Below are 13,144 nucleotides of genomic sequence, written 5' to 3' on the forward strand. Positions count from 1 at the left end.
AGATAGAGGAAGCATTACATCAACAAATCCACACCATAAACACAGCGAAAAATCGGCCAATAATTGGATTTTTTTTCTTGTTGTTTTAAAGTTAATAAGTGAAAAGAGATCCAATTGTGAGGCCCGATTGCGAGCTTGTTAGAATTTTTTTATTTATTTTTTGTTTGTTTCCCTCTTTTTTTTTTCTCGTGCCTTTCTTTCATCCCTTCATCTAGGCTGAGGATGTCAAAAGAGGGCATGTTAATTTTGCCAAAGGTTCTGTTGTATATTAATTTAAGTCGCGGGAGCTGCCGGTAGATGACACCGACAGCATTTTGATTAAGGATTTTATACATGAAGAAATTTTCATTATCGCTTCTCCTTGGTGATTTCGACGGGACGGTTTGGGATCGTGACCCGGCGCCGTGACAGCGGGTTCCAGGATAAACGGCTCTGTATTGAATCCCACCCTGTGCTGGATCCACACTTACAGCGGCAATTAATGGGGCCGTTTCCTCCAGGGAGGCCCCGGCCTTCCCAGGCCCGAGCGAAGCTATTGTACATAGGTAACAAGATTTAGCTTTTTTCTTCTTCTTCTTCGCCCGCTCCTCTGATAGATGTGAGGGAGTCGTTCTGTGTGATTAGGGTTTCTGATTGACTTCAGATAATCGGGCCAGCAGGGTGTAATGTCTGCAAATAGATCTTAAAATGAGAAGAGAAAGGCAAGGTTTAAATCAACCCTGCCCTTTGACCTCAACATGTATGTGGGGCGTGTATAATAACCGTTATTGCACTACCCATCAGAATTAAATATTGTACAAATTAAATAGAATTTTCTCGAATTATTTGCATTTTATTCATGCAATCCAAATCTGATGTAATGGATCGGACCATATATGTGGCAAGCCAGTAAACTAAAGTAAATAATATAAATGGTATATAAACCACTTGACACATTTTCATCCTTACTTGCCCAGTTTGGAATCATATTTCCTTTTATCATTCAAAAACGATGTGATCTGTTTGTGTTTCCTCTCCTGTTGAGCCGAAAGCCCCCTAGTGGCACACAGCGGTTTGGAAACCACCTCTCCCTGTGGCTTGTCATTCTAATACAGCTGAAAGAGCTATGAGATCCTTTAATAACCCTCCAGCTCATCGCCCCCAAACCCCAGCGTGCGTGTGGCGGCCCCTGAAGGAGCCGCATCTCCATGTATGCTGACACATTTGTGTACCTGCGACAGGAAAGACAGAGGCCAACGCTGTCGGCTCTTGCCTCAACTACTGCTCTACAAAATCAACCTGACAACTCGCTGTTTTCTCCATGGAGAGAAGCGTTTCCCCCCCCCTCCCGTCTTGTTTTTTTTTCTGTAGTAAAGGATGCTTGCATGTCAGTCCTGTGAGCGAGAGCATCCTTATTATTTGCCTATAACCCTGTTTGAAAGCCCATGTGTCCCGCGCAGACAGCCAAAAGCAGCCGTGTCAGTTATACGGGTAACAGCCATCAGAGGGACAGCAGCTTTGGAATGCATGTCTCCTTCTCCGCTTCCTTCCCTGTCTGTATTTCACTCCACTTCAGACCATTTATCCCGCTGTGCTGCGAGCACTTTGTCATTCCCTCTCCCTCCCGTTCACTTTTAAAGCATACGAGTTGGATTCTGTCATCTCGCCGCTTCCTCACAGAACCAGTAGTTCATCTGTTGCTGCTTAAACGAGCATTTTATTTGAAGGTGGTGGGTCAGATAGGAAAGGGAAAAAGTATCTGTTTAATGTCTTGATTGTTTCTCAGGTTAAATGGAGAGCAAATTGTTCTCAGAGTTTCAGAAAACCGCCTTAAACTATGTTAGGTTTGGCAAGATTTATGTCATGTATTTTTTGGAGACACATCTGCTGATGCTAAAATGATCCTTGACTTCTATAAGTTCCATGAGCAATGAAAGAGCAACATATGGGCGATTAAAACTGCATTTGGATCACCTATGAGAGAAAAATCATAAATTCTCAAATATATTTTTTTAGTATGTCAGTTGTCTCTCCTAGACATGAATGAGATCAGTTAGAGAGGAAATACAGAAGATTTTTATCCCACAGAGAAACACCAGAGTTTCGGAAAAAGAAGCAATGTCTCAAACTATGCTTAGGTTTGCATGCAAAATAAAATAAAATAAAATAAAATAAAATAAAATAAAATAAAATAAAATAAAATAAAATAAAATAAAATAAAATAAAATAAAATAAAATAAAATAAAATAAAATAAAATAAAATAAAATAAAATAAAATAAAATAAAATAAAATAAAATAAAATAAATTTTATTTTATTTTATTTTATTTTATTTTATTTTATTTTATTTTATTTTATTTTATTTCTTCATGGACTTCTTAGTTATGTTTCATAGAAGTTTCATAAAAGAACAACTAATGAGCAATAAAATGTGCTTTTGTGTCACCTAGGGGGGAAAATTATATATATATATCAGTTGATTATACTGTATATCAAAAGATTTCAGTATGAACTCAAACATTTAGTGCTGCCTTATTAATTTCTCATGTAGTTTTAGGAAAGGCAATGATTATCCTTAATTGAGTTATGAAACAGCAAACCTTCGACCATTAAAGTTGTATTTTGGGTGTGATTTTAAAAAAGCCCCCATATGTGTTGGCCTCTGTGTGTGTCCCATCATCATGAATGTGTGTGTGTGTGTGTGTGTGTGTGTGTGAGAGAGAGAGAGTGCTCAGATAAAAAAAGCTTTCTCCTGACGTATTTTCCCACCATGCTGAGCTCCTGCTAGAGCTGGGCCGCACAGAGGCCTGCTTGTGTCGCGCTGATGTCATAGGCCTGACCTGCCTCTGCTGTACAAAGGCTTTAGGTATCACTGCCTCTGTTCACACAATACCCATTCAAGCAGGTTGCTTTGCTCCTGCAAGCCTAAAGAACAATGTTATTTTTTGTTTCAGCATTATAAAGCTGGACTTTTGCAGGAAACTCAACAGACAAAACCTTTATCAGACGATGCTTCGGGTAGGCTGGCAGTATAATCCGCCTCCATTAGCCTTTCAATGTGTTTCTCTCTCTCTTTCTGTCTTTTTTTTTTTACCTCTTTTCCATGTTTCTCGCTCACTTGCTCTCTTTCTTGCTGGCAAGAGACGAAGAGCACATTCACAGGGGTCAAAACAAGACAGCGATTATTTTCTGCATTGCTTTTTTAAAGCAGTGTGGATATTAAAATACATCAGCATGAAATAGAATACATTTGCTTTCCTAATGCACATTTGTGCTTTTATTTTGCACAATTCATTAGTGCACGTTATTTAAAATTTAAACTGATGAAATCAAACCACACATGTAAAATCGCTTGTGAATGATTTCGCCATGTATTTTAAATTGAAAGAAATGGAAATCTGAAATTCCGTTTCAGATTGCGGATTTACGAGTTTCCGAGTCGGAATCCCCTTTCCTGGGATCTGTCCACAGGCACGGCCGGCAAAACGGTGACAATGTAAACCTCTAATATATTTGCTTATTAGAATTCTCTGGATTTCAGTCAACAATATGAAAGCACCAAAGGCCTCTGGTCCTGCCATGTACAAACACACTCCCAGTGTGTGTATATGTGTGTACGTGTGTGTGTGTGTGTGTGTGTGTGTGTGTGTGTGTGTATGATTCATTCCGGTGCAGTTTTAGTCCTTATAAAATATTCATTTTGGTTGTGCAGGGTTCTGTAATTGCCATCTCTCAGACTGAATAATTTATACCACGCGCAGACTGACAAAGCTACGCCATACGGCCGTAGATGAATCAGGAACAAGGATCCGTGCTGCCAGCCGCATTATTGTTTCACAAATATGGCACTCACGTCATTTCTGGACGCCACGGCACCTAATCCGGCTTCTCTTCATTTGTCATTTCATTTCACCCGCTCTGTTGTTTTAGCTCTCGCGTTTGCCCTTCCGTCTCTTAATGACTGACCTCTCGCTCTTGCCGTACGGTGCGCCGGGTAGCACTAATGCACCTTTGCCCTCTCTCTCTATGCATGCTTCCCTGTCTGTCATTGTTTTGTTTTTTTTCACGCGTGGTAACTACCTCACACTCGTGTTCACTTTAGAAACATATATTATGCATTAGGAATAAAATGAAGCATGTTGCTTGTAACAACCGCTCTATCTGCTTGTCTCTTTTGAGGTTTTTATTGTTCAGAAGTTGCTCTTTCATAGCTCATTACATTTTTGGACATCAATACGATGAACTGGAGATCAGAGACTTTTGCATCAATCTTTTGAGAAAAAGACCTAAGTAGAGTTTAGGAAGAGATCTCAAACTGAGGTCAGATTTGCCAAACATTCTTATTTTTATTTCTCCTCAGAGGCTTTATCAGACTCCAGTGAAGCTCTGTCAAGTTCCTTGAGCAAAAACTTTCCTCAAAGTTGGAAATATGAGCACAAAATGAGTCTAAGTGAGACAAAGTCCCAAGTAGTCTCACATACATAGAATTCTAATTTTAAACTTCTAATTTTAATTCTCCTAAGAAGTTGATCCATTAAGCAATAAAAGAGCAACCAATGAGTAATAAAACTTCCCTCTAGGTTGATAATTTAATATATGTGACCCTGGACCACAAAACCAGTCTTAAGTAGGACTGGTATACAAAAATACACTGTATGGGTCAAAATTATAGATTTTTTCTTTTATGCCAAAAATCATTAGGATGTTAAGTAAAGATCATGTTCCATGAAGATATTTTATACATTTCCTATCATAAATGTATTAAAACTTAATTTTTGATTAGTAATATGCATTGCTAAGACATTCATTTGAAAACTTTAAAGGCGATTTTCTCAATATTTCGATTTTTTGCATTTTTTTAATAGTTGTATCTCAGCCAAATATTGTCCATATATCAATGGAAAGCTTTTGTATTCAGCTTTCAGATGTATAAACCTCAATTTTGAAAAATTGACCCTTATGACTGGTTATTTGATCCAGGGTCACATTTATGAACACAGTCTGGAGCATTTTTCCAATTGTGTGAGAATAATCTCAGCTTGTTCTACGTGTAAACTCATTTCAATCTAGTAGAAACAATTGAGATAATCAAGAGAACTCATTTTTGAGATATTTTTATTCTCTTTGAAGTCCTTCCCAATATGTTATTTTGGTGACAGACTCACTTTGAGGCTCGAAACTGAAGCGAAGCTTCTGCAAAGTGACCCGCACATCCTCTGCTCATGTCCATTATGGAAATCTATTAGCAGCGATCACCCGCCGCCTGTCTGGGGGCACGTTACAGCACCTCAGCGTCTCTGATTGAGCTACGGCGAGCTGATGGATGACTCGAAAACGCTCTGATGTAACGGCCTGTCCCGTTTCTCTCTCTCTCTTTCTCTGTGTGGTTGTTGACATGCAGGAATAATGACATGGACGAAGGGTCCACATGTGCCCGTGTCATTAGGCTGCATTACCTGTGTTAAAACCAATAACTGCCACTCAGAACTGGATCCACATTAATCATTTATAATGTTTTAATACGTTTTTAATCAGCATCGCTGAGACCACAGCCTTCAGACATCAGGCAAGCCGTGTACGTGTGTGTGTGTGTGTGTGTTCCTCCATGGCCTGATTTGAAATGTGCTTTTTTCACTCTCTCCTTCCTGTTTTTAATTAATAATTAAAATCGGCAAAGATGACAGTTCCTAATTAGGGCTGTCTTGAAAGAATGTGGGAATGTATGAATTTTAGATGGGGAAGGAGAGAGAGAGAGTCGAGAAAGGGTAATGAACACACAAGGAGACGTCTGGAGTAGAATGGAGACACAACAAACAAAGAAACAAACAAAACAGCGATCACATATCTGTCAGCGAGTGAGCATTAGGTCAGGTAAAGACAACAGCATCCTTGGCCATGTGTGGTCAGTCTTTCAACCAATCAGAAGACAGATTGAAACCCACCACCACCACAGAACCCCCCTCCCCACTCCTTATCCGCCCCTCACCTCCTCCCGGGGAAACTTGAGCCTGTATCCCAACATCAAAGAGCCAAGCATGGGGATGGAAAGAGCAAGAGAGGTAAAACATGCATAGCCTACTACCCCTTTTCAACAGAAATGGTGGTGGTTCTCGGGACGGGGGATTTGTGGAGCTCTTTTAGAACTGGCCTGCATTTTCATTGACTCGAGAGCTGAATGATGACGTAATTTTAGTACATAACTCGCTAGCAATATTTTGTTTGTGTTGTTTCCAGAGCATATTTTATGCATCTTTGTGCCATCACAAGTTGCTTTAAATTGTTCAAAATTCTAATTCAAAATTCAAATAAGTTGTGTTTTTTTTTTTTTTATAATTTTATTAAACAATAATTGTTTTTTTAAAAAGTATTATAGCATAAAAATTGCTGCAGGGACTTTTTTGATTTATAATATGTGACCCTGGACCACAAAACCAGTCTTAAGTAGCACAGGTATATTTGTAGCAATACAAAAATACATTGTATGGGTCAAAATTATCGATTTTTCTTTTACGCCAAAAATCATTAGGATATTAAGTAAAGATCATGTTCCATGAAAATATTTTGTGAATTTCCTACCATAAATATGTCGAAACTTAATTTTTTATTAGTAATATGCATTTCTAAGAACTTCATTTGGACAACTTTAAAGCCGATTTTTTCAATATTTTTGCACCCTTAGATTTTAAAATGGTAAATATTGTCCTAACAAACCATGCATTAATAGAAAGCTTGCTTATTCAGCTTTTTAAAATTATGTATTAATCTCAATTTCAAAAAATTGACCCTTATGACTGGTTTTGTGGTCCAGGGTCACATATTAGATTTTTTTTTATGAATAATTAAATATTAATCACGACTCATATATGTGAAGTTTGTAATGTAATTTGTAAATATGTAATGTATTTACCATTATTACTACTACTAACTACAATTAGTACGTTATTAAAAAATTAAGCTATAGCGTAAATACTATAGTTTTGTTAATTATGTTTACAATTTAGTTTCGTTTTCTGTTCTTGTCTATTACACAATTTATTTGATGTATATATTCTCATATAACACCCTGTAATTGAAAAAGGGTCTGATTTGCGATGGGGAACCTCCACAAGAGGCTTTTATACACCTAAACCAGAAAAAAAAGTGTTATAAGGGGAGAAAGAGTGGGAATGGTAAAGGAGGGTGGATGGAGGAGGGCGACAGAGAGAGAGAGAGAGTGTTTAATGAGGCCCCAGTCTAAGACAAAATGCTGTGATTGACAGAAGCAGTGATCTGTTGGGGAAATAATGTCAGAGGCATGTTACACATTAGGAAAAACTATGGAGGAGAGGACGAATAGAGAGGGTGAGAGAGAAAGGAGGAGAGAATGTGCACACCAGTCTGGGTCTGGTACAGCAGTCTGCCTGAGGGAGAAAACACACACACACACACACACACACACACACACACACACACACACACACACACACACACACACACACACACACACACACACACGAACGACAGGAACACATGTCCCAAAAACACTTCTGGCATAAATATGTTTAGGCAGATGCTTAGATATGTTCAAACATACAAAATTATGTCTCTTCGAGAACTTGTGTGTGTTCAGGTCAGTACTTTTGTGATTAAACAAGAAAGTGCAGTAATGCTCTAAAACGTATATTTTTGCATTCTTGTGTAGTGCTTGTCTGTGCTGCTGGTTGCTAGGTGTTTAAAAAGGCAGTCTTCGAGTTTCTATGATATTTCGGGCTTCTTGTTCCTCAAGTGTACGTCTGTGGTATTTTTATGCTTGTTTTATTGTCTGCCAAGTGTAAAGTTTAAGTCTGATCGCTTAGAGAAGAAATAGCACACCAGAAATGGTGTAGACGAGTTGCTCACCGAAGTTCAATACTTGAGGTTAAAGGTTTTTGAAAAACGTCTCTCTGTCAAATGAGATGCACCCACGGACCAATCCGAAACAATCAGAGCCGTCAGCCAATCAGAAGCCAGAGCTGACACAAGGAGCTTGTGCATTTTGGAAATGCGATCTGTATTGACCTGTGTACCGTCTCAGCTTCTGGACCTGAAATCAGCAGAATGTACTCGTGTAAGTGTGTGTGTGAGAGAGTGTGTGTGTGTCTGTGTTCTGTATTGTCTGGCTGGCTGGGGTCTGATCAGCTAAAGTTGCTTGGTGATCAATACTCAGCAGAGTCACACAGCTGTGCCCTAACCATTAACGCCTGAGCAGCAATTAGTGTCCACACTGACCGCTCACACACACACACACACACACACACATACACACTCCCATCTGCCATTGTATTTCTTTACCTCTCTTTACATCCACTCATCTGTCTTGGGACGACAGGAAGAAAAGCAGTTGCAGGTTTTTTCCAATCTTTTGTCTAAATACAACAACGTTAGACAACAAAACAAACACAATACGATCATTTGTATTTGTTTTATATGAAATATCTCAGATGTTTCTCTTAGATGGCAATGATGTTAAATGGAGAGCAAAAGTACTAACTTCTCATATGTATCTGCACAAAAAAGACTGCAAAGTCTCCAATGAAAGTGAGAGATTTCAAATGTTTTTATACACTTTAATACACACATATGTATGTGTATATATATAATAATAATAATGTTTAAAAACAGTATATATACAGACAAAGATGTGAATAAAACAGGTACATTTGTAGCAATGGCCAAAAATCCATCGTATGGGTCAAAATTATTGATTTTTCTTTTATGCCAAAAATCATTAGGATATTAAGATCATGTTTCATGAAGATAATAGTACATTTCCTACTGTAAATGTATTAAAATGTAATTTGTGATTAGTAATTTGCATTGCTAAGAACTTCATTTGGACAACTTTAAAAGCAATTTTCTCAATATTTAGATTTTTTTGCACCCTCAGATTCTTGATTTTCAAATAGTTGTATCTCAGCCAAATACTGTCCTATCCTAACAAACTATACATTAATAGAAAGCTTATTTATTCTATAAATTTGTAAGTTTTTCTATTTCAAAATGTGATGTTTAATTAAATGTTACTTGCTGATATTTTGTAATTATTTGTGAAATTTACTAGCAGTTTCTAAGTGAAAATTATTTCAAAGTAGCTAAATAAAACTGGGTGTAAAAACAATGTTTACTTGGAATTTGCTAGTAAATTTCTCAAATAATTTCAAAGAAATGACAAATAACACTAAATTAGAAATTAAATATAATGGTATTTTCTTGTGAAATGTACTCCAATAGTCTTTGTTTAATTTATAACTTCAGAAAATATTTTTTTTACATTGTACACCATTCTATTTTTTAGTGTAGTCAACATTTCTCTGATTTTCAAGTAGTTAACCTGCTATGGCTTTTGTAGATGACGCGAACCGCACTAAATGTGATAGATCAAGATGATGGACAAGAGTAACCTTACCGGCAATTATGACGGGGGTTACGGGACAGAAGCATCGTCCCCTGCATTTATTTGTTTTTGCGTCTTTTGTGTTGAATGAAGTGGGATTAGTGTGAAGGAGAGGCCGGGAGGGGGGCTTCTCCTTTGAATGAGGGCAGGAAAACGATCCAATGATGGTTTGGGTTAAGATAAGAGCTAAGGGCTGTTATTGAGCTGATGTGCTTGAAACGTACCCCTTTTTTCCTCTCAATTACCTCAGCCTGTGAAGCCAAAGTCCTTTCAAACGACAAGCCCCCCGTCTTCTCTCTCTCTCTCTCTCTCTCTCTCTTTTTCTCTCACGCGCTCGTCCGCCACCATCATAAGGATTCGGCCCCTCTGGTCAGAAAGTGCGGTGAAGGACAGGTTGTATTAATTACTCCGCGCCGGCCGGCCAGATCATTTTATCACAGATTTGTCGACAAGTTGCAGTGGAAGCTAGAAGTCGAACGCCTCCGGTGAAGAACAAAAGCGAGGGAAGAAGGGTCTCTGATGTGAAATTAAACACGTCTGCTTTGCTTTTTTTCCCTCTGACAAACCAAATTCGTGTCTTGTGTAATTGATAACTGCCTCGGCCAATTATTTTGCGCGTTACAATACACAGAGGCCCCCTTTCGCTGCTACAGCTCTTCCATAATTAGCTATGCTAATATCCCTTTATTGGCCTTAATATTGCTCAACATCTCCATGGCATCCATAGGCCACCAGAGTCCTGTGTCCTGTCACAAATGCTGATTATTGAGAAGGATAGCTTTAATCAAACATAATTGCAGTTAATTTTTTCTTCCCTTCCTTGCTCTCCGTTGCCAGCATCTAATGCCGCGTTCTCCTTGATATTCCATTAAATGACTATTTAACTGCCTTCTTTATTTCCGACGGTCGCGAACATCGCCGCAAAGTTCTGGAGCCATTTAGAGAGAGCAAAAGGGAGAGAGAACCGTGTGGCCGTAATTGCTTGCCTTTTCACAAAGGACTAATTTACTCAATCCCCATGCAGAAGTGAAACTGCTCTAATTCAGACGAAATTACGCTGCTGTTGTGGACAGCAGCTGAATATCATTGTGTTCGGAAAGCTGCGGAAATTCACTTAATCAAACTCGGAGGTAAACAGACCCCAAGCGAACACGCGCCACCGCTGAACGTGGCCTTAATGAGAGCGTGTGTGTGTTTTTGAACACTTTTATACGTTTGCCTGTCGGTGATAATACCCTGCAATTTCGTTTGTAATTAATCTAATTTAATGATTTTCTTTGACATTAATTGTAAACATGTTTGCCCATAATAGGTGATTTAATTTTCTCTCTATGTCATTTGCAATAGAATGACAGGGATTGTTGGAGATGGACTGAAACCTCCACTGTTCATTATTTTTGTACCACGTCTCACATTGTATATGTACTTGAAATACATGCTCAGCTTTTATATACCTCTAGGGGGGATCTTCATGTTTTTGCTGCATCTATTGAAATTGATGCGGTCCATCTCGCTTTCAAACCTCTGAATGGTTGCTTTGCAATAATCTTTGAGTTAGCACAAGTGTGTCCACCTGTGTACATGTGTGTGAAGCCATTTGTTTGCAGCTATAGAGTGAGAAAAAAAAAAAGATAGCGAGTGAGAGAGGTAAATAAAGGCTATATTTCAGGCTTGATTTACTCCGATACCTGCTGTGAAACATTACAGCTCTATGGGGAAATAAAGACAGGGGCCGCGAATTACAGCTCGTAATACTCATTCTGATAATGGCCTGTCCAACAACTACAATACACACACTGTACACAATTAAAGCTAACGCTCTAATGACGGCAGACGCCTTTTTGGCCTCTTCTGGCCGTTATGACTGCCATCTTTCTTTGCGATGCTGAAATTCACTTTTTATTGACGCCGGTCACTAAAAATTTTCTGAAACTACCAAGGCCACCTTCGGGGCCCTTGCTTCGCCTTTCTCCTACTTTTCCTCAATCTGTCTCAATCCTAAACATTCCCTCTCTGTCGGGAGGAAAGGGTGACTGTATATAAATGAGAATTGGAAGTGGAGGGGTGTTCAGGGTTGCAGATGTCATTTCACACAGTGATATATTGCTCGGCTCGCGGTCCCATCGGAGAGTCCGAATGAGAGACTTCATCCTGCATACACACACTGTTTACCTAGTGAAATACATGTGTTAACTCAACACTGAACACAATCTGCAATGCATGACACCGTAGTGTGAACGCAAGCGAGAGAACGAGGGACCTTTACGCCGTACGTCCGGCCTCTCAAGGGTTGAAACGCTGAGGTAAATATTGGTGGACATGGACATCCATATACAAAGACAAATTTCCCACCTGCTGGATATTTCTGGAGGAACCGCGGTCCCTTTTAGGAAAAGTCAACTCACTTTGTGACCATATTGGTGATTTCCAATAGGTCAGACTAAAATTTGCAATATTGTTTGTCAAAATTGTGTCAAATCAGTAATACAAATTGTTTTATCATCTATCTATCTATCTATCTATCTATCTATCTATCTATCTATCTATCTATCTATCTATCTATCTATCTATCTATCTATCTATCTATCTATCTATCTATCTATCTATCTATCGTTCTATCGTTCTATCGTTCTATCTATCGTTCTATCTATCGTTCTATCGTTCTATCTATCGTTCTATCGTTCTATGGTCATCCACCTATGGTTCTATGGTTCCATCTATCCATCCATTTCTCTATCTGTAGTTCTATGGTTCTGTCTATCCATCCATCCACCCATCCATCTCCTATCTCTAGTTCTATGGTTCTGTCTATCCATCCATCCATCTCTCTATCTCTAGTTCTATGGTTCTGTTTATCCATCCATCCATCCATCCATCCATCCATCTATCCATCCATTCATCCATCCATCTCTCTCTCTAGTTCTATGGTTCTGTTTATCCATCCATCTCTCTGTCTCTAGTTCTATTGTTCTGTCTATCCATCCATCCATCCATCCATCCATCCATCCATCTCTCTATCTCTAGTTCTATGGTTCCATCCATCCATCCATCCATCCATCCATCCATCCATAGTTCTGTGGTTCTGTCTGTCCATCCATCCATCTATCCACCTACCTATGGTTCTTCTTTTATCCATCCAGCCAATTTTTTCTCACTCTATAGCTTCCATTGCAATTTCTCCCATTTTTTTCTACAAGTGGGCTCCCTCTTAAACAAACCACTTCCTGTTATACAAGGAGTGTGGCACCAGCTGTACGAGCCTTCAACTTCCTCTTCCCTTAAGCCCTCTTATCAGTCTTCCTTCTTTTGAAGGACTCTTGAAGTGTCTCTTTACGTCTTAAAAACACCAGGTTTTAGTTCTTGAGGTGCGCGTGTGCGAGGGCCTGTCCGATGGGACCTTCTTTGACTCTCGCGCGCACATGACATTTGCCGAACAGATTATGCAGTTAGTAATTTGCGCAATAATTACCGGGTGCTGTTGTCCTGGTGGTGGGGTGTGTCTAATTGTCTAACAGGACTGTAAGTTTGCGGGCCGCTCTCACCTCGTTAGGTCTCCTACCCCGTTCGCCGGTCCTCGTCTGTGATGAGCAGGGCTCAGGTGTGCTGGTTTACCTCCCCATTGAGCACGTTAAGCCTTAATTACAGGGCAGAACAGGGGAGGAAAGAGGGGGTGGAATATTAACTGACTTCCTGTCAGTGATGGGCAGATGGGTTCTGTGGGGAACTGTGGGATTTGGATGCGTCAGCCACACGG

General features: G+C 39.3%; 1 protein-coding gene across 8 annotated transcripts in view; it reads left to right on the forward strand.

Annotated features, from left to right (window-relative positions):
* Positions 1-13,144, forward strand: part of ebf3a (EBF transcription factor 3a) — a 103,379-nt gene that overhangs the window by 51,159 nt on the left and 39,076 nt on the right. The window lies entirely within an intron of this gene.

This window comes from Garra rufa, chromosome 22, assembly GCF_049309525.1.
Source record: "Garra rufa chromosome 22, GarRuf1.0, whole genome shotgun sequence".
Classification (NCBI taxonomy): Eukaryota; Metazoa; Chordata; class Actinopteri; order Cypriniformes; family Cyprinidae; genus Garra; species Garra rufa.